Genomic DNA, 25,406 nt, shown 5'->3' on the forward strand with positions numbered 1-25,406 from the left:
TGCTCCGAGCTCGAATTACAACACCACCTCAAATCCCTTCTGACAGTTAGGTGAGACTGAATACTGACGCAATTCCCAACACTGCTCTCCGTAACACCTATAGGGCGGGGAGGGTGCAATAACCGCAGCTAACAGATGCCCCTGCCTCATACATGAAAAGGGGTTTTCACGCAGTGCAGCAATTATAGATCACGTTGCTGGGTACCATATATTATATATTCTCTGCTGTCTTGCTAGGTCGGATAGCTTCATATGCCTAGAATATCATTGGTCCATACCAAAGAGGCTTCACTCCAGACAAATCAGCAACAGATCAGATTTTCTCTCTGCGGGGAGCGCTCGAGAAACTGCTGCAATATGGCCATGAGTTGCACCATTTTTTCATTGACTTCAAAGCCGCCTATGATAGCATAACCAGGGTAAAACTGTACACGGCCATGAGAGAATTCAGTATCCCGACGAAATTAATAAGACCGACTAGGCTGACCCTGACCAATGTGCGAGGCCAGATAAAAGCAGCAGTATCACTCTCAAGACCATTCGACATTAACAACGGTCTACGACAAGGGGATGTCCTATCATGCGTCTTCTTTAACCTGACCTGAAGAAAGCGATTCGTGATTCTGAGGTAAATGCGAGAGACGCCATCCTCTTCAAGTGCACCCATCTACTGGCCCGAGCTGACGATGTCGACATTATGGGAAGAACACCTAGAGATGTACAATCTACCTTCATCCAGATTGAGCAGGTAGTACGAGATCTCGGGCTGCACATTAATGAAGGCAAGGCGAAGTACGTGGTGACAACGTCAAAACCAAAAACCAAAGAACAGACAATATCGAATCGCACTGGTCAAACCAAACCAATAAAGATAGATGCAATCCGCGCACGGTTGTTGGCAACCAACAGCCTATTTCAGCTTACAAAAACTGTTTCGCTCCAAACCTCCCACCATAGAATCAAAGCTCTTATTGTACAAGACCATGATTTTACCAGTCCTTATGTATTCCTCTGAGACCTGAGCAGAAAAACTGCGAACTTTTGGCCGCGTTCGAGAGAAGAATCCTACCAGAGATTTTTGCCCTACATGAGGATGGACAATTGACAACAATGTTAGCGGTATCATGACCGTCTGGTTGTGATTAAAATCCGGCTCAATAGGTTACGGTGGGCGGGTCACCTAATCCGTATGGATGAGGATGATCCAGCCCGGAAAGTCTATAAGGCAATATCTACAATATCTTTTGCGGATATCGAATTAGTGGACTTCGGCTTGAAACCGGGATGTCTGGAGTTCCTTACTAAGCAAGTGTAGACCGGGTACCTGTTGTTGCGCCATTGGTGATGATGGTGATGATGACTAGGGAATGGTGGAAGCGGATCGATGAATAGAAAGGGTTGATGGTTCTATTGACCATTGCGGGTGATAGCACGCGTGATGCGCTTGAACTCCTATACTCGAGAGAATTTTCCATTGCGCTGATCCGGGAAGCGGATGATGCCACAGAACGCAATAATACCAGAAGTGTATAATCTATCAGGGAAAACTTGCATGTGGTCACAAATGTTTCTATGGTCCTGTGAAGGACATCAAAGGTCGACTTTTCACCCACGATGGCGAGCAACTGAAAAGGTGGAAGGAACACTTCACCACGGTTCTTAGCCGTATTACATCCAGTGAGGTTCCTCCTCTTGTGGATGAAATGTCTATTCACGGTAACATGCGGATACGGACTGTTTTTTCAAGCAGAATGGAGATCATTTCGGTCATCAATGCACACAAACGGAGAAAAGCCGCTGGGCTTGATGATTTTACTTGGGAATGCAAGACCTTTCTCAAACGGTGAAAGAAGGGGATGATCGTTAAGATTCCAAAAGGACTATTTTGAGAATGACAATTGGGGCGGTATCTGCGTGCTGTGTGCTTAAATAATCCTGGAACGCATCAAACAACATTTCGAAAGCTTAATCGACAGGCAACCTGCTGGTTTTAGCTCCAGATCCTCTAATATTGATCACATCAGCACTCTATGAATCAATTTGGAATGGTGTACGGAGTTTAGATCTTCACTCCACCGGCTCGTCATCGATTTGGAGAAAGCTTTCGATAGTGGGAACAGGGAGTGTATCTGGCGCACCCTAAGCAGAGGGGAGAGGTGAGTCCGCCAGGGTTGCATCCTGTCGCGATATTATTTCTCCTTGTTATCGGTTACGTTCTTCACGTCGATTTGTTCGGAGAACGTGGAGGAGTTCAATGGGCGATGACACCTTTCCTTAAACACCCCAATTACACTCATGACATCTGTTTGCTTTCTTACGGGGTCATGGACTTTGGCCACATGGCTTTGGATTTAGAAAGAAAAGCAAGTATAGTTGGACTTAAGATAAAAACCAAAAAAATCAAGGTTCTCAGTCTGACGGGTCATTGCACTCTCTCTATCTGCATTAATGGGTAGAGCATTTGAATATCTAGGAAACGTGATTTGTGCTGACAGCATCACAGAGCTGGATGTTGCCCGACGAATTAAAGATACTAGTCCGCTTTCAATGCCTTGTTCTAAATCTGGAAATTTAATTATCTCAACACCAAAATCAAGTTGAGACCGTTAAGTACAAGTGTTCTTTCTGTGTTGCTATATGGGAGTAGGACATGTAAAGTGAGCCCTACTGTTATTCAAAACCTCCAAGCCTTCGTGAAAACTTGTGTGGTATTATCGGCGCACGCTGATCTGACATTATCTCAAACCAAGAACTTGGTCGGCCCACAGGTCTGGCACTCATACGTATTATGATCGAAGGGCGGAAGTAGTAGTGAATAGGTCCTAAATTGCTATGCCATGCAGTGGAATCCAAGATGACCGACGAGTAGGTCTCCCCAAGCACACTTGGTGGAGAACAGTAAAGGAGGAGTTCAGGCATTTCGGAAAGTCGTGGGGAGGGAGCTGAAGGGCATTTCAAGTAACCGTGAACGATTCGGCGTTCTTATGGTTTACGCGCTATTCCCCACCAAGGGGTAAACACTTATCATGCGTCACTGACGTTGTAACCTCTGTGATCAAGTAGGCAAGCTAAATATCCATTCTACTCTCATATCATTTAAATGTGCTGACCAATTGACAATACTCCGGATCTCGGCTGAGATCCTTCAGAACTTTTCAAAGTGGCTTTCGTCATAATATGTAGTCCGCCTACAGTTAAGTCCTTGGGGGTTTAATGTGAGCACCTGCCTTGCGACTTAATCCCATGGTCTTCTTAAGACATGGATTGATTTTGTCACCACAATCAGAGCCCCGCTGAGACAAGCAACAACGGTACCAGTCTACACCAAGTGCATGGCTTAGCATTCATACTGGTGGATGCAAGACATACCTAAATCTCTACCGAACTAAGTAGTACGGTACCCGTGTTGAAACGCAACACCACGCCGGGGCCCGAACAACCCTCATGAAACTCCCACTAGGGGGCCAACCGCAAACAACGGAGCTGTTCTCACATACTACAGGAGTTCACCCGAAGTATGAGAGTCCAGGGGCTATCCCGGTTCCAGTGGTACCAGTATACCCCTGGTAAGGTTTCGTGACCAATTTGCCACTTCAGATGAGTCCCCGTGCAGGCTCGGGTCTGATCGCCCTGATTAGGCCTTTGGAGAATTCGCCTACTGCATCACGGCCGGCAAGCCAAAGTGAGTACAGTGTCTCCCGGTGCCACCAGGATTGCCGCCCCGTGTTCCTCACCGCCACCTCTAAGCACCAATAATCCGCCTACAAGTACATAACCTTAAAGAGAAACCTTTTCTTTGATCATCAAAGAATGAAATGGTGTAGATTCTCAAACGGTTTCTTATTGCCGGATGGCAAAATCTTTCTGATGTCCTTTGATATTTTCCGCACATTTATCAAGGTAAATTCATCTTATGTCCTCTCAAAGGTTCCTTCAACTGTTTGGGGACATTAAAATTGAAAAAAAATATATATTCCAGCTTTATTTTAAGCGCATGTAACGTTTTGCATAAAGCTTTTCCCTTCAAACACAGGAACGAAAAAAGAAGAATTATGGAGCGAAAGATCCTCTAGGCACATCCTTTTCATGTGGGATAACTTTTCTTTTGTTCTCTCCTTTGTGGCAACGTGCAGACGAGTACGAACTCACATAAAATCTGTGCCTACGTTATAAGGAAAGTGCTGAACTGTATCTGAAACTAAGAAAACTAACAGGAAATTTAATTTTGAAAATATCCTTTGGAAACGTTATCCTTTCCCTGCAAGTGCTATATTTACCGTGGACGTTTTTAATAAGTTTCCATTTTTCGTGACCAGCTGCAGAGTCAGAATACGTTTAAGATTTGCTGTAACCATTTGGGTTAGCAGAATAAAAGTGATACAATATTAGAAGGACACGAAGTGCAAGTGCTTCCTTCGCAGCAATGGATTCCTTGTGCTGTGGGTCTGGCACTGGACTGGTATGGTACGGTGTAACGAAATATTGCTGAATGTGGTTCTGGTGAGCAGATAACGTTCAGGTGCACTGAAAAGAATAAACGTTTGGAAATGAATTATGGCTCTTGGGCACTTCAGATAATTTATCTTTGATTACATATCAGAAATGAGCTTTTTGCATGGGAAAAGTAGCAAAAGAGTAATGGGAATTCCCTCTAGCCTGCACCTGAGTGAAGTGAATGTAGACTGAACTCTTTTATTTTCCGCAAGAATGGTCAAGGAGTAAAAAGAACATACGCCTTTCATTGTTAAATATTATTCATTCTGCCTGAGATATTTATTCATGAGACGACCAACCAAAAGCTGCTTCCATGGAACTAAAAAAATTAATTGTGGACAGTCCGTTTGCACACGTACAAAGGACACGCTATCCAAATACCGCCTATTACCCAATTTTCATACATGATTTGGTGAAGGTTCCCTATAAACCGTGGGCGCCAATTTAGAATTGTCAGTCTGGAACATGATGAAGGAACATTACCATGTCATAAACAATCAAACATAGTCAAGCCTGAATATTAATGTTTGCGTCCTTTTTTCCTCCATAATCTCCTTAATATTTACACTTGTAAGAATAGCTGCAAGTACATTGGGTTACGAAAAATCTGCTGGGCGTTCACAGCATGCCTCGGGGCACCATGGATCCTGAATGAAATATTATTTTTGGTACTCATATTTCTTCACCACCCTTGCCTCAACCATCCACGGAATTCCCACTGCGAACCTGGAAGGCGGTTATGCCTTGCCTGTCGGTTGTAAAACATTTTCGTTTATCAAACATAAGAGCAGCTATCACAACTGCATTAACAATTTTAATTACTACGTCGTTTACAATGCACTGCTAAAGTAGGTAAACTTTTATGAGAAAATTCACTTAGTCTGCAGGAGATATTACGTCAGATGAATTTTCCCATCTTAAATGGAAGAGGTTTCCCGTCGATACTATAAATATTTGAACCCGCACAATTTGGTGTGAAAAATTAATTGGGTCGTTCAAGTTTTACGTTGAGCCTTTTAATTTAGGCGGAATTTCATGTAACCAATGGTTTGAAGGGTGGAATCGACTTTAATGAAGGATGATTCCACCCAGTCCTTCGGTTCTTCGTCTGATGAGGAGGTAGCTAAGAGTATAGCACCTAACACCTATTCAGTCCTGACGAGAGGGGGTTCGAAGCGGTGGACGGACTTCCCCCAGGCGCGGATTTGTTTTGGGTACCCGGAATGGAAAGTCCCCGGGAAAAAAAGGAACATAGGATGCCCGCATAAATTTTATCCGTCTTTTTGCTTATTTTCTACCCCAGGGTCTAGTTTTTTCCCTGGAGGGTAAAAACTAACTTACTTTATTTATTTTTTCTATTTATTTTTATTTATTAAACGGACAATAAACGAAAAAAAAAATCCAAATACCTATTGCTCCCAGAGGGAGGAAAAAGTAAAGATCCTAGTTTACACTCAAAACTAAAGTGCGAAAAGGAGCCCCCCAACCTATAGTACATTATAACTCTGACATAGGCTCGGAATCGGGGATTGGAGAAAGGCTTCGAGCTCTGCGCTCATCGAAAAAGTTAGCGTTACGCGTGTTGTATGACGCATTACGAAGAACGATATCAGCAGAGGCGGAGTAGTCCGTTAGGCCGGTAGAGTTCGAAGAAGGTGCAAAAATCGAGGAAGATTCTACGTTCTTCCAGGTGAGACGAATGGTACGGAGGCAGGCGTGGTAGTCACCCCCGTGTTGAAGAAGATCGAGCCGGTGAATTGGCGCTGTATTTTTTCTAGGGCAGGACAATCACAATTACGGAAGGGGGACCAAATCACGGAACAATACTCAAGGATACTTCTCACGAGGGAGTTAAATAGTATTATGGAGGGTTGGACCGAGGTGGAATCAGTACAGGAACTCAGTATGAAACCTGAAATTTTGGAAGCACGGTTGGTGATATGGAAGTAGTGGCTGTCAAAACGGAGATCATCATCGAAGGTTACACCCAGGTTGAGGATAGAGTTTAGATAGGATATAGAGAAACCACCAAGAGAGTAGGAAGAAGGGGTGGGAGAGGTTTAAAGCGAGAAGCACATTGAGTGACATTTGTTGACATTAAGAGCCAACTTATTAACTGTTCATCAATGGACCAAAGTATCCAGATTTGCCTGTAGGGAAGCGCAATCCATTGGGGACGAATATCTATGGTAGAAAAAGAAGACGAAGCAGGTCCTGCTGAGATGGAGCGATGATGTAGGCCCGGACGCCAGACAGCTTTTAGGGGTATCGAATTGGTCAGTCTTTTACTGAGGCAGGTTTAAATCGGACACTGGTTTTTGCGTCATTGATAATGATTTCTGTGTATAGCAATGTTGATGGCGTCGGTAGCTACAATTATGTCTTCGTCGATTTCTTTATCTGACAAGTTTCGGCTTATAACGAGTTTTTTCAAGTTCAGATCAAGCAGTAAGCCTGATTTGAATTTATTTCAGTCTGTGTGAGCGAAGGACCTTATCGTTAGGACTCGCTTTTGCAGTTGAGAAGGCAAGGAAAGTAGGAGTTCAACTGCAAAATGGTCGGACATGGCCGGTGATGTTTTACAGGATTTCACCTGAAAACTTTCATCAGTCGGCAGAAAGTTGTCAAGGATAGATTTGGTTCTTTCCGGAGTATCCGGGAAAATCATCTCAATATTGGCGAGCAAAAAAGGGTCCTGGATTCATTTTACCAGGGTTTCTCCATTTATATTGACTGGCTTGTTGTGCCACGAGGTATGCCTCCAGTTGAAATCGCCCTCGAGAAAAAGGGTACTTTGACTTTAACTGGAGATTGCCCAAGACTTGCAAGTCATGACCAAGTTGCTTAGTTTTAGAATTTCATTTGATGTAGACGGAAACCACCAGGATCCGTATACCATCGGTAGTTTTAACTATTGCCGCGACTTCGTCAAAAACATAGTCGTTTCGCACTAGGAGGGCAATGCCTGAATTGTTATCGTTCCGATTAATGTTATGTTCGGTGATGTTTGAATCGGAGCAAATTGACGATGATTGTTGCAGTTGCAGCAGTGTGGATCTTCCATCGTAGGATGCCTAGAGCATCCCCCTCGCGGATGGCTCTTAGCGTATTTAACACATCTGTACACTATCAAGCAATTTTAAGTGATATTCCTGAAGTTTTTGCAGTTGTAACATTGCATGGCCTTTTCCAAGGTAATCTTTTGATGAAGGATGTACCTCATAAAAAAACCAGATTGCGATTTGATAGAGAGCGAGAGATTCTCCCTGTGGGGAGCCTTATTTGGTTTGATCATAAAATTTGTAACCGAGGGAACTTTCAAAAGTGGGTACTCTGAAGTAAGTTCGGCCATAATTTTTTCAGGGTCAGTTTCGCTGTGGAAACCGCGGATAACTAAGGACACACTAAGGCCTTGCTCTTGAATGAGCGAAAAAATATTGGCCTGATCCCCTGTGAACTCTGCAAAAGTGAGGGCTTTATCACCCCTCTTGTGTTTTAACGTTGCTTTCAGGTCCTTGCTTTTAGTGATTTCAGTTGCTGCGTGACATTATCATTATCTGCCGTAATTGGAGATATTTTCTCCATTGTGGGTTTTAAGACACTAGCAGAGGAGGCACTGACATTTGGCACTTGGGGAGCACTTACACTTTTAGCACTCACCTGGTGCTTTTTGGCCTTTTCCCCCGACAGACGAAGTTGAAAGAGTCTGCTTGTTGCTCTTCGTCAACGACCTTAAGGCACTTTTTTTCTCCTTCGGATCCCTGCTTTCGCTCATTTGCGGGCTCCTCCCGCGTTGGACGGAATGAAGAAATCGCTGCATAACGTTGCTCACGTAGAGGAGGATAGTTAGCTAGTACTTTGATTGGCATGGTCACGGCAGCAGCATGCTGTCCCGCGTCCATAGCAGGAAATACTGTCACCTGCATAGATCGCAGCGATTTCACTGTGTCTCTAAGTTCGCTAATAGTTCTCGTCGGCATCCCGATTTGAGTACGCTGACTTTCATTTTGCCGCAGCACATCATCATGCTTAGCTCGCATTTCGTCGAGCTCGATGGCCTCCGTAGGCATTTATTACTGCTTTTCGAAGTCATTGTCATCGGATGACATGAGTAAATCCGACCCCACGTCATCCTCGAAAACATCGTTAATACACTGGGCACCGTTAGTGGTTTTGCGGCACTTAGGGCCGCTTTTCTCCATATTCATCACCTGGAATTGCGAAAATCTTTTTTTAAAGGGTTTTCCTAAGCTTATGAAGGAAAAGGAAAGGTTATTTTGAAAATTGGTCGGCACAGAGTGCCTTAAACTTTGTTATAAGGCTCGGTCACACCCCGAAGGCAATACAAATCTCTGCTCTTAAAGCTAGCAGTTGATAGCGGCGTTGAAAATTTTCCCTGGGTAGGCACGGGTTCAGGTTGGTGATACTCTCTTTGAGCCTCAAAAAAAGCATCTGCTATCCACGTATCCGCATGAGCAATCAAACTGACCACTTTGCGATCAGCAGTAGACTTAGTAGTTGTCTTCTGAGTGGAAAAAACTAGAGACGCGCTGGTAGGGATGACCATCTGGCAGGGAAGAGCTACAATCCACCATTGGACGGTTGTATGGCCCAGCTGTCACTCGACATTGGGGAGCTATCTTGCGGATTAAACGGCAGATACACTGTGTAACCCACATGAGAAAGCCGATCAGCATTAAGACGTCATCAAAAACGCTCTTTTTTTCGGGTTCCGCGCAGGCCTTTCGCCACGTACCTGAATAAAATCTAGCCGACTACGGAACCGTGGAAGCGGATCGATGAACGGAGAGGGTTGAAGGCTCCATTGACCATTGGGTGAACCGCTCAAACTCCAATACCGAGCAAAATCCCAAGAAGTTCGGCGTAGTATGCGCTGTGATAAGAGAGAATTTGCTACTGCGCTGGTCACGGAAGCGAAAGATACTGTAGATCGCAACGGTTTCAGAACTGTATACCGCATCACGAAAGGGCTTGCATGCGATTGTAAATCTTTTGATGGTCCTGTCAAGGATGATCGTTGGGATTCCAAAAAGGGCACTGGTTTTGAGTGTGACAATTGAATGGGTATCTGCGTGGTACTTGTTACCGCAAAGAAAGTAGCTAAAAATAATGCTTGAACATCTGGAAGGGTTGGTCGACAGAGGGCAAGCTGGTTTCCACCCTGGATCTTCTTGCATTGATCGCATGTACACCCTAGGTATTATCTTCAAACAGTGCCTAGAATTTAGATCCTTCTACATCTGTTTCGAGAAAGCTTTCGACAGCATGAATTGGCGATTTATCTGTCATGCTCTACCCAAGAGGGAGATCCCAGAGAAACTAATAGCTGTAATCTGAGGAAAAAACAAGTCGGAATACCGGAAGCTCGCGCTTCGGGTATAAAGGTTTTGTGTTATGTAAGAGACGCACATTTCTCTGTCCGTATATAGCTACAAATCCAACATAATCCTTCATATTTTTCCAAACTACGAGACATACGTACATATTAGAGCCATAGATATCATGCTCACCCTAAACAAACAAACTGCCTATTACCTGCTGTACACATATATGCACGTATCTAAATTTATCGTACCCATATTTCCGATTTACGTCTTATATCTATCTGAATTAGGCACTAGCCGCAAAGTTCATTAGCACGCATATATTATATACCTACATACACACATGTCTGGTTGACAAATAACTAAAAAACTAAAACAAAATAATTGTCTGCGACCCAATTCATAAAAATTCATTTCGTTGTGGTATTGACGAATTGATATGTAATGATGACGTCAGGCGGGTTGTAGAGTGCACGAAATTCACAAAAAATTGTAAAGTTTCACCCCCAATAACTTTGTTAATAATAGTTGGATTTTCTTCAAACTTGACCAAACTGTGCACTATATTCTTCGTTACACTCATGCCAAATTTTGTATTTCTGGGATGAACATAAGGGGGGTGCCGGGTAAATTTCTAAAATGTGGAAATATACTATTATTAACTTTATTTGTGCAGATAGCGGAACCGGATATATTTTGGGGCCTAGATTTCGTAGAGATGCACCACTGTGATTTTTTCCAGATTTTTCGGTTGGATAGGTTCTGAGAACGAGACCTGTTACACTTTTTGTGGGTCATATTTTCAACTCTGACTCCCCTATGTTTCATCTAATATCAAATATTGAACCAGATTCGAAAAGTACTAATTGAGACCTTTCATTTGATACCCTACTTGGCTACATTCTGTGAAAAAAAAATTTGCACCCTCCATTCACATGTACGGAGAGCCCCCCCTTAAACTTAACGCAAGATGGCGCCACTTACTGCATGTAAAGGGATCACCAGATTACATACTCTCACCAATTTTCGTGACAATCGGTCTAGCCGTTTCCGAATAAATCGGGTGTGACAGACAGACAGACAGACAGACAGACAGACAGACAGACAGACGGACAGACGGACAGACAGACACCGTCACCATTCTAATAAGGTTTTGTTTCACACAAAACCTTAAAAATGAGTCATTGGGATGAAGGCGCCAAGGCTGCATCATGTCTCCGATATTGTTTTCTAATTTTATCGGTGGCGTTCTTAATGCAGTCTTGTCGGTCGTACGTGAAGGGGTTCAATGGATGCTGCCTTGTCGAAAATTTGGAAACGTAGCGATCACAACACCTAGTTCAAGTTGAGATTTTGCTTTGCTAATGTGCTTTCTGTGTTGCCATGTTACCCGAAAGTTCCAGGAATTCGTAAGCACCTTTCTGTGAACCTGGTCGGCGCACAGGCCTGTCACCCATGGCCGACGTATTCAGAAGGCATAAGTAGCAGTGGATAAGTCCAGCATTAAGGAGGGCGATAGTTATATTGCTGACAATACAATGCAGTGGAACCCACTCTCCCAAGATAGCCGACGTTTGGGTCCCCTCAAGAGCATTTGGCGCAGAAGAGCGTCCGGGAGAATTGAAGCGCATTTAAGCATACCGCGAGTGATGGCATTTGTTGATACGCTGTATCTCAGTAGAGATATAGATTGTATAGATTTTGCAATTTGAATGTTGATGAAACTATGAAAGGGCGTAAGAGTAGAAGTCGGGAGAATACTACACGTCGGGGAAGTTGTCAAGTTCTTTTATTGGTGAGGCAATATCTAACTGACATGTCATGCAGAAAGGTGCCTTCCCAATAATATATTTGACCTTCTACAATGATGAAGATGAATTCTTATTCAACATCGCTAAAAAGTATTCTGAAAAAAAAATGAAAAACACGTGGAAACAACTACAATAAAATATGAATGGTCCTCCGTAATTGGCCAGGTGTAATTATACTGACCTGATTGGGCTGCCCTTTTTGGGTCTTTTGAGTGCCTTCTTAACATATACTGGGAAAATATTCCCAGTTAATAAAATTTAAATAATTATCTCCTTAACCGTCAAAATTTGTAAATTAGCAGAGTCCTGAACATCTGTTCCTTAATTCAGCTTTATTATTTACGCAACCCCATGACCTTGCACATTTTAATTTTTTCGTTAAAACTTTCTAGCTGGCACGTTCCATTTCTTGGCTTTTTTGTTTATGATTTGAATGTGTTATCCTGGGAAGTTGAGAATGTACAGAGTTGCTCCGAAAACAGAACTTGCACGAAAAGGATAATACAATTAATTTTTCTTACGTCGGAGGTACAGAATTTTAGTAGGTCTCATCTGAGCAGCGTGAGTTAATTTTGAAATCCAACAAAAAAGTTAAAGCTTAATCTATGTTGAATTCAGGCAAAGTCATTAGAAAAATGCAGAATTTTAAGGAGTTTAACAGTTGGTGACGTTTATATTACGCTATTTTATTATTGGCCTTATGGAGCTCACAGGGACAATAGGTAATTGCCGGAAATAAGAGCATTACGGAACCCCAAGTTATGGACAAGTCAAGCACTAGAATTTTCCGCAGAAAACTAATTGACATTATCTATAGCTTACGGAGTCAACAGGATAACAGACAGTGTCAAAAGCGTTGTGTTTGAGTCAAAATACCTGACTCCTGGCGCTTTCCAATTACCTGTCTTTTCAAGGGCTGTTTCTACGTCGACTTCAATTACGTGAGGCATGGTCATTGCGGGAGTACCTCGCATGAACACATAAGGTGTGGGAGCCACGTTTCTAAATTGCAACGGCTAGGTTCGCTCCAAAGGCTCACGACCTGAGTCAGCGAGACTTTTTTATTGAATCCCCGTTGGTTTTGGAAGCACAAGGTGTTGTCTGTCCTTTGTTGAAAGCTCTTTTGATACCTGCGGATGCGATTGGAGAATGTCACAAGTTTCGGCTTCAGCACCTCGATGATTTCTTGGATTGGACATCATTAGACAGCTGGTAGTTTCCAATGGCGTTCGCAACGCATCTGTGAACTGCTGGTGATAGATTTCCAAGAAGTTCTTGCATGAAACGGCCAATCTCCTTTCTCAACTTTTCGACTCTTTTGTTGAGTCGAAACACCTAGAACGGTAAATACTTCCAGCGCGTACCTCTCTTATTCGCTCCAAGATCTTGATTATGGAGACGAATAACCGTGACAGTTGCAACGTAGATTAGACTATGAACTTCTTTTGCAGTGATTTCGCTAGCGAAACGATAAGCCAAAATCCTGTCAACGCAGCAACGATGTTGATAGTTGCCGAAGTAAACTTCAGTTTTGGGATCCTTGGCCTAGCGTCTAGGAGAATCTCAGACCTCATTGTACATTGGGTCGACATCGACAGTCAATAAGCTTCTCCTAATTACTGGGTTTATGAAGTTCAGTCCGCTTTGCAAAAGATTCCACATCAAACTCAAGTGAAACTTCGTGGAAAATTTGTTATCTAGTTGATAGCGCAACGCGATTACCTTTCACTATCAGCCGGTTGTGATGGACGACCTTCTGCTCCGGAATATGGCTTAAATCATAAAGTCGGTGTCTGTGCCCTGATGGATTTCACTCCAAATCCGTAACACAGTAATAGGCGCGGCGGATAAATTCGTTGAGCTGATTCGTCCAAACCATACGACGCCTAGGTCTCCCGTCCCTAGTGGTTGACGGCATAGTCGACAATACCTTCAAAAAGGGAAATGAAATTATCCTTTTTTTAAGTTTCTTCTCTAAACAATTCTTGAAATTCAATGCCCGAAAGTTGAGTGGAGAATTCAAAAAGTTACTAACTTTTTTATTTACTATTATCTACTACTTCTTTTTTGATACCAAAGGATTGTGGTTAAGGAGACAGGCCCCTAGTTGACGTGGATATCTAGAGTGTTTTTATAGGCTACTGTCTCTCATACATGCATTACTTCTAAGGCTTTTCATTGGTTAAATATAAAAGATAATTGAACTGTTAGCTAGGTAAATGGGATTTGGTTGCTATTTAAAATAACCATATACATCGGCCGTTACTATATTGCTTGAGGCAAGATTACCCGTTAACGCTCGGTGAACATGTCCCTAAGATTCTCCGTTTGACGTAATTTCCTACCAACGCTCCGGTCGTCGATCCTCGGGTGACAGGTAGGTTACATATGGTGAGGATTCTTCACCCTTTCTTGTTTTCTTCTTAGCTAGCCACAAGAGAACTCCTATAAGAATGAAACCTAACAACAACCCTCCCCCTGCGCTCCCATGTGGAATATATTGCTTCAACATCTCTACCTTTCATCCCCAACCTCCTATTTCATACCTGGCTCTATACCTGCCTCTTTGAAGTTAGAAAATCTGAAATTCATCGCTTTAAAATTAAAACGCGGGACTACTACAGATATCGGTCCAATTCTCAGGAATGCTACGAAATACCTCCATAATATCAAACGAAACAACATCCAGCTTGCAGAGGTCACTCTCAAATATCGTTACCGACACCGTGATCTCCAAGTGGATGCCGTTGTAAATGTCTATCATTTACTTCTATCCGGTCCTTGAAGATCACCCCTGTTTTGGATGAAACGTCAGCGTTAAACGTATTCTGATCCATTCCTTTAGAGAACACCAGCCTGGCAACCGACGACTTCCTCTTATTATCTCCTTGTTATACAACGGACCAGTGCGCGTTACCCTGGCTCCATAGAGTTGAGATACAACCTCCACTGTCTCTTCCTCGAAGAAAAGTTTATTCTTACTGGGTCCTACAAATAATACTCGGAAAGGACCCATCACCCGAAGATCCCAGAACTTATTCTCTTTGTAGGAAGTGACAATGATTGCAACGTGTTTGAATTTCTCTTGACAAACCAATGGAATTTTACAATGGATACTAACCAACCCGTCCCTTATTCCTGCGACCATTAGATGGGCTTCGATCATTCTGTCCGGGTTTTCTAACTATGGCATAGTATTGCCATAGTTATTAATTTTCAAAAAGTTGACTGGCAATTTCGACCAGGGTAGAGGCAATTCATCAGCTGCTGCTTCACCTCTGCCCTTAGAGCAACATGACCGAAAGCAGCGACAGATGGTAATCGCTCCATTTATATATAATCGCTAACCCGACATGAGTGCAAATTATATTGAAGTGAAATCGGTCGTAAGTTTAGACCTAAACCAGGCCAAAGTGAATTTTTTGTTTAGAATGCTGGGAGTCTTGGGTGCGCATCCACTTGATGACAGATCGGGCCACTTGGGAAGCAATTTACTCCCTGACTCGTGGTTCACGAATTCCTCTTTTTTGGACTAAACACCTAAGTTTACCAAAAAGTTGACTGACGGTTTCGTCCTTATTGACTTTGTTCACATGTTCCGCCAACTCCTTTGTGGGTCGAAGGTCTCGAAATGGCTTATGCTTCGCTTCAACCTCCCCTAAAAAACTTTTAACATTCGTAGAAAATATCATAATTTCCTACGGAAGAATAGATCCCCCTTGTTGTTCCATTACTTTACTGATTTGCCCTTGGTTTGTCACATTAAGTGTCAGAGCAGCAATCTTTGCTTGATGGCGCTTCATTGGTTTTAACTCGTCACGAATGACTACATCCTACTCAAATACTCGAAGGATCCTGTTGTGCCTAATCCGGCGAAATATTTGGCCCTAACCTCAGAAGCCCTCTGGCGACTAAGGCTAGTCCGAACAGAGCCCGTCGGACTCGTTGAACTCTGTACAATTTAGTTAATTCTCTGATAATATCGCCAGTTACCACCTCAACTGCAGATTTCGAATTATTACTATAGCACCGTGAAGAACGTGCTGATGAACAGCCCGATGAAAGGTATGCCTGGCAACTGTTTTCAACCTCGCCTGCCGCACAACTGCCTGAGGGGCCGGACACACTTGAAGTACACTGACCATTTTTCAACTTAAGGGACTGTGGCCACTTTCTTTTATGGCTACCAGATCTCCTTGAGCTATCGGCCGGGCTTTTCCATTAGTATCGGTTTTGTAAGTACCCCAAATTGTCATTCTCAAACTTTTCCCAGAAATGACTTTGAAGCACCCTAAATATGGAGCCACCGTTTTGCAGGTGACAGATTCTCGCGCAAACCGTCGCCAATCGGGGGAGCTAATAAGCTTCTTTGAATCAGAAAATGGGCGGGAGTCTACACCTGTAAGACACGACTGTTGTCCACCAAAGGATACAGCGGTTTGCTTTTGAGTATTGCCACCGGAGTACAAAGGGCGGTACAAAAATCTTCACAAAATACTAAACTAGATGTAGAGGGCATTTGTTTGATATATCGTTTCAAACTGTCTATAGTGGCATCAAATAACCCTCCGTAGTGACTGGCTCTAGAGGGGGTGGGACACCATATAATCTGCCTCTGGCTCATGGGCCCTACACATTCCTGCTCACCTTTCGCCATGCTTCCTGGATCACTTTCGAGGTTCCCACTAAATTTTTGCCGTTGTCGGAACGAATCGTTCTAGGTTGACCACTCCTACACATGCATCGTTCGAAAGCCGGCAAACATGCTTCCGTCGTAAGGTCGAAACACATCCCCAGATGTACGGCCTTAGTGGCTATACATACAAACATAGCTACGTCCACCTTCATAGTTTTATAGTGTCTGTAGATTTGAAACTTTGACATGAAATGGTCCGCAGAGATCCGTTCCAATGTTCTCAAACACTTCTGACGGCCTCACCCTTTCCGGAGGGAGATCGGCCTTCTTCAGCAGCACAACCTCCCATCTGATTCTGACGCATTTGACACATTGCCGGTGCTAGTCTTTGATTTTCTGCTGTAATGCGAGGATGTAATATTTTTCCCGTATTATGGTCATTGTGGGGCCGACTCCACAGTGTTGATTCCGCTCGTGCACTTGCCTTATTATCAAATCAGTCAAGTGTGACTTCGCGAAAGTACGCCTGCATGCCACCTATTTCCAACCACCAGAGCTACACAACGTTATTTATAAGTGAAAATCCTCATAATCAACGCATAGTTATCATTCATGACGTTTCTTCCCATCCTTGCGGCTTCCAAAAACCTTTCCTTTCATTTCTCGTCCATAACACGAAATCAAAGTGACGGTAATATTAATTTATGTTATTGCACATGCCATATATGATGGGAAATTAATGTTAGTTTTTGTCCATCCTTCCACAGTGGTCACCAGAAACTGAGAAGGAAAACACCACCGCAATCAGGACTATCGCCACTGGGTTGCATGATTCACTGGACTTTCCCTCTCGAAATTGCTAGATAAAAAATCAGCATTAAGAGTAAATTTAAGACAGGCGAAGTGTTTCGAACGTGATCGACATGCCGAATTCCCTCTTAGGCAATTGAAAAAAAAAAATCTACAACAATATACCATCTTTCGACTGAGATCCGGACTGTCTGTTCGCCTTTATTAGAACGGATAATCCTCGTCCTCGGGTAATTCCCTTTGCCAGCTTAATACCTAAGCATTACCTGAACATTGTTATGATGTTGAATCCAATGCCCGCCATATACACTCCCTGTTCCGATAAAAATATATGTGCACAATTCTCACGCAATGCCTTTGCAATCGACTGCTACATCTGCGATATTTCCTCTATATCGGGTCCTAGAAGTAGAAAACGGAAGAAAACTTCATCTGGAAAATTCTTCGAGGGAATTTATTGGTGCGGTATATAAAAAAATTCTAAGAATGCGTATAAGTGCTGTGGCGAAGTTCCATCAGGAAAATAGGCCAGATTACACTTAGCCAGAAAAGCTTTTCCAACCCTGTTGGGGCTGTGCTGGGATCCCTTGAAATGGGGTTTAGAAATGGGCTCGCAAGGCTCCAATGCTTTCAATGTTATCGAAACTATCGCCCACTTTATCACCACGTACATATGTGTTTATAAATGTATATGCTCCCCCCCACATCCAATTAGTTCTATTGCTTGCATAGGGTCAATTGACTATCTTCAGTTCTCAGGAATTCTTTTCTTCCAACCCCACAAACAATGCGCCCATTAGATTGGAAAATGCTAACCTCTCGTTTGGAAATACTAAGTTAAATTCCCGACCTTTATCTCTTCCATTGTCATTTAACAATTTTATAATAAATTGTGCACGAGTACCAACAAATTTCCTAACAGAAATCAAGATTACTTAAACTTTCTTTCTCGAAAAACGGAGCCTTTTTCCGAGTAGCTACCAGATCAGCCTAGCAAGATTGTGGAAAAGATATTGTATTTAATTTTTATGTTAATCGATAAATGCTTCGATATCGTATCGAAAGTTATTCCGTAAAGAGAAATCAATTCAGTGACGTCTGAATGGCTCCCGAACTCATTTGAATAAGATGTGTTAGACGTTGATTGAATCAATGAATCTGATTTAAAAAATTCAAAGATTTTATTTCCAATATGCTTTAAGGAGTTGGAAATCCGACGAATTGGAATTTCAAGGAATTCTTGGCTATAAACGGCACTCCGTTCTCGCTAAATTAATCGAAATTTAAGACAACAAAAGCAAGAGCTTTTCATTCCGTTTTCTGACGTAAAGAACACGAATTGATTGATATTAATCAGGAATGAAGGAGAAGATTAGAGATTGGCGGGTGCCAGACGAAGTCTCACCCTCATACCTCCATTATTTAGAATTTAATCTGACTATTGCAGGTGAGTAGACTGTAATAAAAAGACGGAATCCTAGGAAAAAGGACTAGACAAGGTTCAATAAACCTTTTAGGAATGAGCACTTCCCTAGGCCACTAAGGATGTCTTCGGCTATAAAAAATTAACTGGAAACTCTGAATCGCACACTTTGAGAGACCTTGTTCTACTACCCGAAGCAGCACGAAAATGTTGCGAGCGAGAGCTGATATACAGTTCATTAAACACTTCAAAGCAACTATCATGTAAAGCATATATCGAGATATGCTAAAGGAGGGTATAGAGTACCTTTTTCTTTGAGAAGGCGGAAATCATCAAAAGACACTGGCCTGGAGACGCCAGAATGTGGGATTCTTACCCACTAAAACCCTCCCCAAAGCGCATGGAACCACCATGCAGTATTATATCACGGGGATCTACGTGGCGTACGTAACCGCGCTTTTCTATTCTTCTCTGCCTTTCGCAGTTTGCTCTGGATAGATACGACCATGGAGTTGATCGCATCCCAGTCTCCTGACATGCTAACATTCTTCGCACCAGATTCGCAGGGATGAACCTGTGTGTCCATCGACCCTTTCCCGAGCGTTCCCAACGCTCATGCCATCTATTTAGAGATCTCTCCATTTCGGCGTTCTTCGTCTGCGATAAAGGAGAGATAGACTTCGCATTATATATATTCGTCATCTCATCTGCCAAGATGTCAATGAGCATCATTCCAGAGATGACGAATGCTACTTCATCTAAGACAGTCGACAGACAAGCTCACCCTTAGGGTTATTCTTCAGTAGACTGCACTCAGTTTGTTAGCATTAAATGTGACCTACAATGCCTCTTCCCAAACTGGAGCTGCATAGAGCAGGATCGAACACACTACTCTAGCTATAAGCAACCTGGAAGCAGGCCCTCCTATTTTCAGCATCATCCTTATGCTAAGCTCCCCGTCTATCATCACTCTCAAGTATTTGATGGCAGGCTTAGAAGTGATGATATGATTCCCAATTTGAATACGGGCAAAATTTCTTTTCCGGCGCTTCGTAATGAGGACCGCTTCCGTTTTTTCCTCCGCAAGCGTAAGACCAGAACTCTCTAGCCAAGCCTTAACAGCACTCATCGCTTCGCATGAGTATAATTCAGCATCTTTGAATTGTTTTGCGACCACGACCAACGCTATATCGTCGGCGTAGCCCACCACCGTGGCTTCCTCCGGAAGAGGAAGATTAAGTACATCGTTGCACATGATGTTCCACAGCAGTGGCCCCGGTACAGAGCCCTGTGGGACACCCGCGGGGACAACGTACTCCTGGGGTCATACCAAATCCTCCGTTCTTGTAAATTGCTGTTGACAATAGCTGCGAGATAAGCGGGAATAACAATCTTCGCCAGATTTCCCGTATTAGGTTCCTATTGGTCGAATTGAATGCATTTCTCATATCTAGGGTCAATACTATGCAATATTTGCTAGTACTACCCTTTCCGCGGATTGCATCTTCGGACAAGCCAGTAACCATTTTGATGGCATCAATGGTTGATCTGGCTTTACGGAACCCATACTGCCGATCTGAGAGACCTCCCTGGCTCTCAATGACTGGGAGTAATCTATTATTGATTACTGGCTCTAGCATTTTGCCCACAGTGTCCAAAATACAAATAGGTCTGTAGGAGGTTGGCTCACCTGGAGGTTTCCCAGCCTTAGGCAGTAGCACCAAATTCTGTCGTTTCCATAATGCAGGAAATATCACCTAGGACATGCACGCTTTAAACAACTCTGCGAACATGTCCGGTCTGGATTTCACGGCAAGCAAAAGGGCCCTATTCGGAACGTCATTCAGACCCGGAGCTTTGCTATCTCCTATCCTAGCGCAGATCTCCAGCAGCTCGTCACTGGTGACTGGCGGTATTGCCGTGTCGTTCAGAGGTCGCTGGAAGCTGTCTATGCCCTCATCTTGCTGTGGGAATAACCCTTGGATAATTTTTAACAAAAATGAAGGGCACCTGATCTGCGGAGATGATCGGCCTCTGAATCGCCCCATCGCGATTCTATAGGCGCTCCCCCACGGCTTAAGAACAGAGCTCCTTAAAGCTTTCCCTCTTGCTCCGTTGGATAGCAAGCTTAAGGGTTTTTCGGGTTTCCTTATAGGCGCGCTCGTTTTGCCCTTGGTCGATTATGCCTACCGCTCTCTGAGCCCCTCTTCTGGCTCGGTGGCAGGCTGATCGAAGACCGTCAGTTCATCATTCCTCCAGTAGTTTGGTCTTCTACGGGGGAATGAGCACCTCCTAGGCATGGACGCGTTACATGTTTGAGCCAGATGGACGGCTTTTTCCGTAGAGGCGCCTGCTTTATCAAGTTGATCTAACCACACCTCTATGAAGGTCTGCTCATCCAAAGATTTCGCAGACCAGTCTAAAATCTTTTTCGGTTTCGGGCTTGATAGCTGTTTGGCCTGAGGCTCGACACATGTCTCAAAGAAAATCCCCTTTTGATCGCTGGAGGTGTAGCGTTCGCTGACGCACCAGGACATACCACGCGCCAGCGAAGAGCTGGCAAAGGTCAGGTCTACAACTGAGCCTTACCCCCCTTTCTGGAAGGTGTTTACAGTACCTTCGTAAGCCAAAACTATGTCCATCTGCGCGAAAGCTTCTATTATGCTGCGCGTCCTAGGATTTGATTCTCTGCTACCCCACTCTAGGGCCCAAACGTTGAAATCACCAGCAATCCCCTTTGGACTTCGTCCCCTTGCGTCAAGAACAAGATTATCAAGCATTTGCTCGAATTCAGACAGTGTCAAACTTGGTTGGGCGTAGCAGCTGTATACATATACCCCACTTATTTTCGTCCACCCAAAGCCACTAGCTGCCTGACTTGTATACATTGTATGGCCTGTCTACCACAAGCCCATATCGGCGCTCCACTAGTCGAATCTGTGACCCATATGCCAGCATGACGGTTTCTATTTGATTCACTTATGATGGCAATTTCCATCTCAGATTCGAACGTGGTCTGCTCAGGTAAATCCTCAGCGACCCTGCAATGATTCAGGTTTATTTGAGTAAACCTCATTTTCTCTTTGCAGTGAGCGCCTTCCTAAATTCCGGACATTTACCACTTCCTTCAATATACCGGTTATCCTGTCCCTGTTTTACTTCGCACAGTAGGCATTTGAAGTCCCTATTGCACTCTCTGGCAATATGGCCTTTCTCCCCACACCTTCTACATCGATCGGATGGATCAATACTGCTGGTGCATGGCTTCGCGAAGTGCCCTAACATGAGGCATTTAAAGCACCACTTTAGTGAAGTTTGTTCTCTTAAACGGCAGGCAACCCATTCAATCCGAACCCTTCCGGTAGCTAACAACATCTGCGCTGCCTCCGCTGGTACTCGTATTGTGGCCATTTGAGTACCAACATAGACTTGTCGTAAACCCACAACAGACTGTTCGGTAAGTTCTTTCAACTTGAATTGCTCCTTCAGAACAGTACAAATTTCTCCTTTCGATGTCACTTCATCGAGATCCTTACATTGTATATAGATCTCATGCTTTTGGGCATGCTCTGCGGCATTCTCCCCAAGTGAGCTTTTCACTTGAGTGCGAGAGTCATCAGTTTTACCACCGCTAGATCTTTTCAGCTCGAACATGAGATCCCCTTTCTGGGTTCTTCGGATTCTGTTCACATTTCCGCTCAGATCTTTTAGGTCGGGATCAGCTTTGACCTTTTCGAGTATCTCCGCGTAGGACAGATTGCCCTTACTGGAGATAACAATCGCATCTGGACGAGTTCGCACTTTTGCTTTTCGTTTCGTTATTTTGTTCGCAACTTTAGTCCATCCATCGTTTTCGTTCGTCTTGGGCTTCGCAACGCTGGTCGAGTTTCCTAGATTCGCTGTACGCTTTCCTCCTTCTGAGCTGTTGGTGTTGGTTTTCAGAATGTCCTGTCTGCCTTTTATTCTCTTAGGCGCCTGCTGATTATTATTTTTTTCACGTACTCGTTTATTTCGCCGGGATTCGCTGGTAGTACGGTTAGGCGTCACTTGGGTCGCTTGTGATGCTGTTGGCACAGCGGGGTTCGGCGTATCCTTATTATTCTTTTCGTCCATTTGTGATCTATTATAGAGAACTCTAATAGCCCTCACCATATTCTTTATGGCTTGGTGCACGTTGTGCTTGTCCTTGATAAACTCGGACAGCTCAATTATTTTTGCCCCAAGCTGGGGTAATTCTTCCGGATCGGGACTCTGCTCCCTATAACTCCCGGTAGGGTTACTCCTTTTACATGGTCCTTCACTTTTGGCGTCTATTGACCTTGCCTGTAGGTAGGGTAGGTAGGTATCAGTGGCCACTCCGAGGAGCCCAATTAGCGCTTTGGTGCGCCGTTTTGATGCCACAAACTCCTAAGACCGTGACTGTTGTTATAGGAACAGGGAAGCGGAGTCCAGCCGGCTCGGATCTTCAGAGCCAGCCCGTAGCATTCACGAAGGAAAGCAGCTCTCCGACCCTGTAACTAGAAATCTCACTGAGGTCCCCAAAGAATGGTTTACCCAGCGTCCGCAGCCTGACTCGAGCCAGAGCCGGGCAATCGCAGAGAAAGTGCATGAGGGTTTCCCTTCCTTCTCCGCAGCTTCGGCAATGCGAGTTGTAGGGTAAGCCGAGCCTAGCGGCATGGTCCCCTATGGGCCAGTGCCCCGTGCAGATCGCCGTAATCTTGAATGCATTTGCACGCGTCTGGCACAGGAGCTCTCGTGGTCGGGCTATGTTATAAGCGGGCCAAATTCTCCTTGATTTGGCGCAGCTTGTAAGCCTTCGCCATCTCAGGCCCGCGGCTGCGAGGTAGTGCGAGTAGACTCGGCCCCCGACAGCCGCCAGCGGAACACCGACTGTGTTCCCCGAGGGACTGCCAAGAGCAGAGCCTTGCCTGGCCAATCCGTCAGCCCGCTCATTCCCTTCTATGTTCCTATGCCCGGGAACCCAGAGGAGAGTTATCTTGAGCGTACCGCCCAGATGGTTGAGCGTGTCTCTGCACTGCCCCACCAACCGGGAAGATGTCGTCGTTGAGTACAAGGCCTTGATGGCCGCTTGACTGTCGGTCAGAATGGCTATGTTACGCTTGGGGCTCGAATCACGCTCCAGCCATCGACAGACTTCCAATATCGCCAGTACTTCCGCCTGGAATACACTGGTGAAACCTGGGAGACCATACGACTTGGACACACCGTGTGTATTCGAGAAAACCCCCGCGCCGACTCCATGGGCCATCTTTGATCCGTCCGTAAAGAATACCGTGTCATAGTCTTGCAACACGCCGCCGGTCTTCCACCTTGCCCTGGTTGGAAGGTCCACAGCAAAGTTTCTCGTGAAGTTCAGTTTGCGTGTGACATAGTCCGTGGGGGATGCCCAGATTTCTCGAGGTATTTCATCTAGAATGTTGCTGTGGCCGTAGGACTTCGCTGCCCAGCATCCGGACTCACGTAGTCTGACGGCACTGCACGCTGCAACATATTTGATGTGGAGGTCAAGGGGGAGGAGATGCAGGAGTACATTGAGAGCATCTGCCGGGCAAGACTGCAGAGCCCTCGTAGCACCCGCACACGCGGTTCTTTGAATCCTATTAAGCTTCGTTCTATTGTAATTCTTCTTCAAAGCCTGCCACCATACAATAGATCCGTACGTCAGGATCGGACGCACTACAGCGGTGTACATCCAGAGAACCATCCTCGGCCGGAGACCCCATTTCTTCGCAAAGGTTCTCTTACAGGCATAGAAGGCTATACAGGCCTTCTTAACCCTCAGTTCTATGTTCAACCTCCAATTTAGCTTAGGATCCAGGATTACACCCAGATACTTCACATTAGAGGAAAGAACCAATCTTTGTTCATTCAGCCGTGGTAGATGGAATTCAGGTATCCTTGTCTTGGTGGTGAATAGCATCAGTTGCGTTTTGGTTGGGTTTATGCTGAGTCCGCATCTTGCGGCCCACAGGCACACCTTTCGCAACGCTCCTTCCATGATGTCGCTCATAATGGACGGAAACATCCCAGATACTAGTATCACCAAGTCGTCGGCATACGCCACCACCTTCACCCCGCTGCTGTCCAATGTACGTAAAATTTTGTCCATTACTATTAACCAGAGCACCGGTGAGATAGCACCACCCTGGGGCGTGCCTCTGTTCACAGCTCTGGTCAAGTGGTTGCCTCCCAGATCGGATTGGATTATCCTGGTACTCAGCATGGATATAATCCAATGCGTGAGATACCCCTCCAATCCAACACCGGTCAAGGCTTCCTTGATGGCGTTGGTACTGACGTTGTTGAAGGCTCCTTCTATATCCAAGAAGGCAGCAAGGGTATACTGCTTGTACTGCAGCGACCGCTCAACCGTGCCAATTACCTCGTGGAGGGCGGTTTCTGTGGATTTTCCTTTGAGGTAGGCATGCTGGGACTTAGAGAAAGGCGTTCTCTCCATAATCATCCTTAAGTGAATGTCCAGGACGCGTTCTAGGGTCTTCAGCACGAAAGAGGTCAGGCTGATTGGCCGAAAGTCCTTCGCGGACTCATGACCTCGCCTGCCCGCTTTCGGTATGAAAACCACCCGTGTGCGCCTCCAGGACTGCGGTACGTATCCTAAAGTGATGCAGCTCCGGTAAATCTCAACAAGCCACGGCACAACCCTTTCCTGCTGCTTCTGTAGCATGACTGGCATTATGCCATCTGGGCCCGGAGATTTGTATGCGGAGAAGCTGTTTATAGCCCAGCCGATCCTATCCCCGGTAATTACCGATTTGATAGTCTCGCACAGCTGGGGTTGCCGCAAACCCTCCAAGCGAGATTCTGACTCACAGTCCTCCTCGCTGGAGGGAAAGTGCGTTTGCACC

Source organism: Hermetia illucens, chromosome 2, assembly GCF_905115235.1.
Source record: "Hermetia illucens chromosome 2, iHerIll2.2.curated.20191125, whole genome shotgun sequence".
NCBI classification, from domain to species: domain Eukaryota; kingdom Metazoa; phylum Arthropoda; class Insecta; order Diptera; family Stratiomyidae; genus Hermetia; species Hermetia illucens.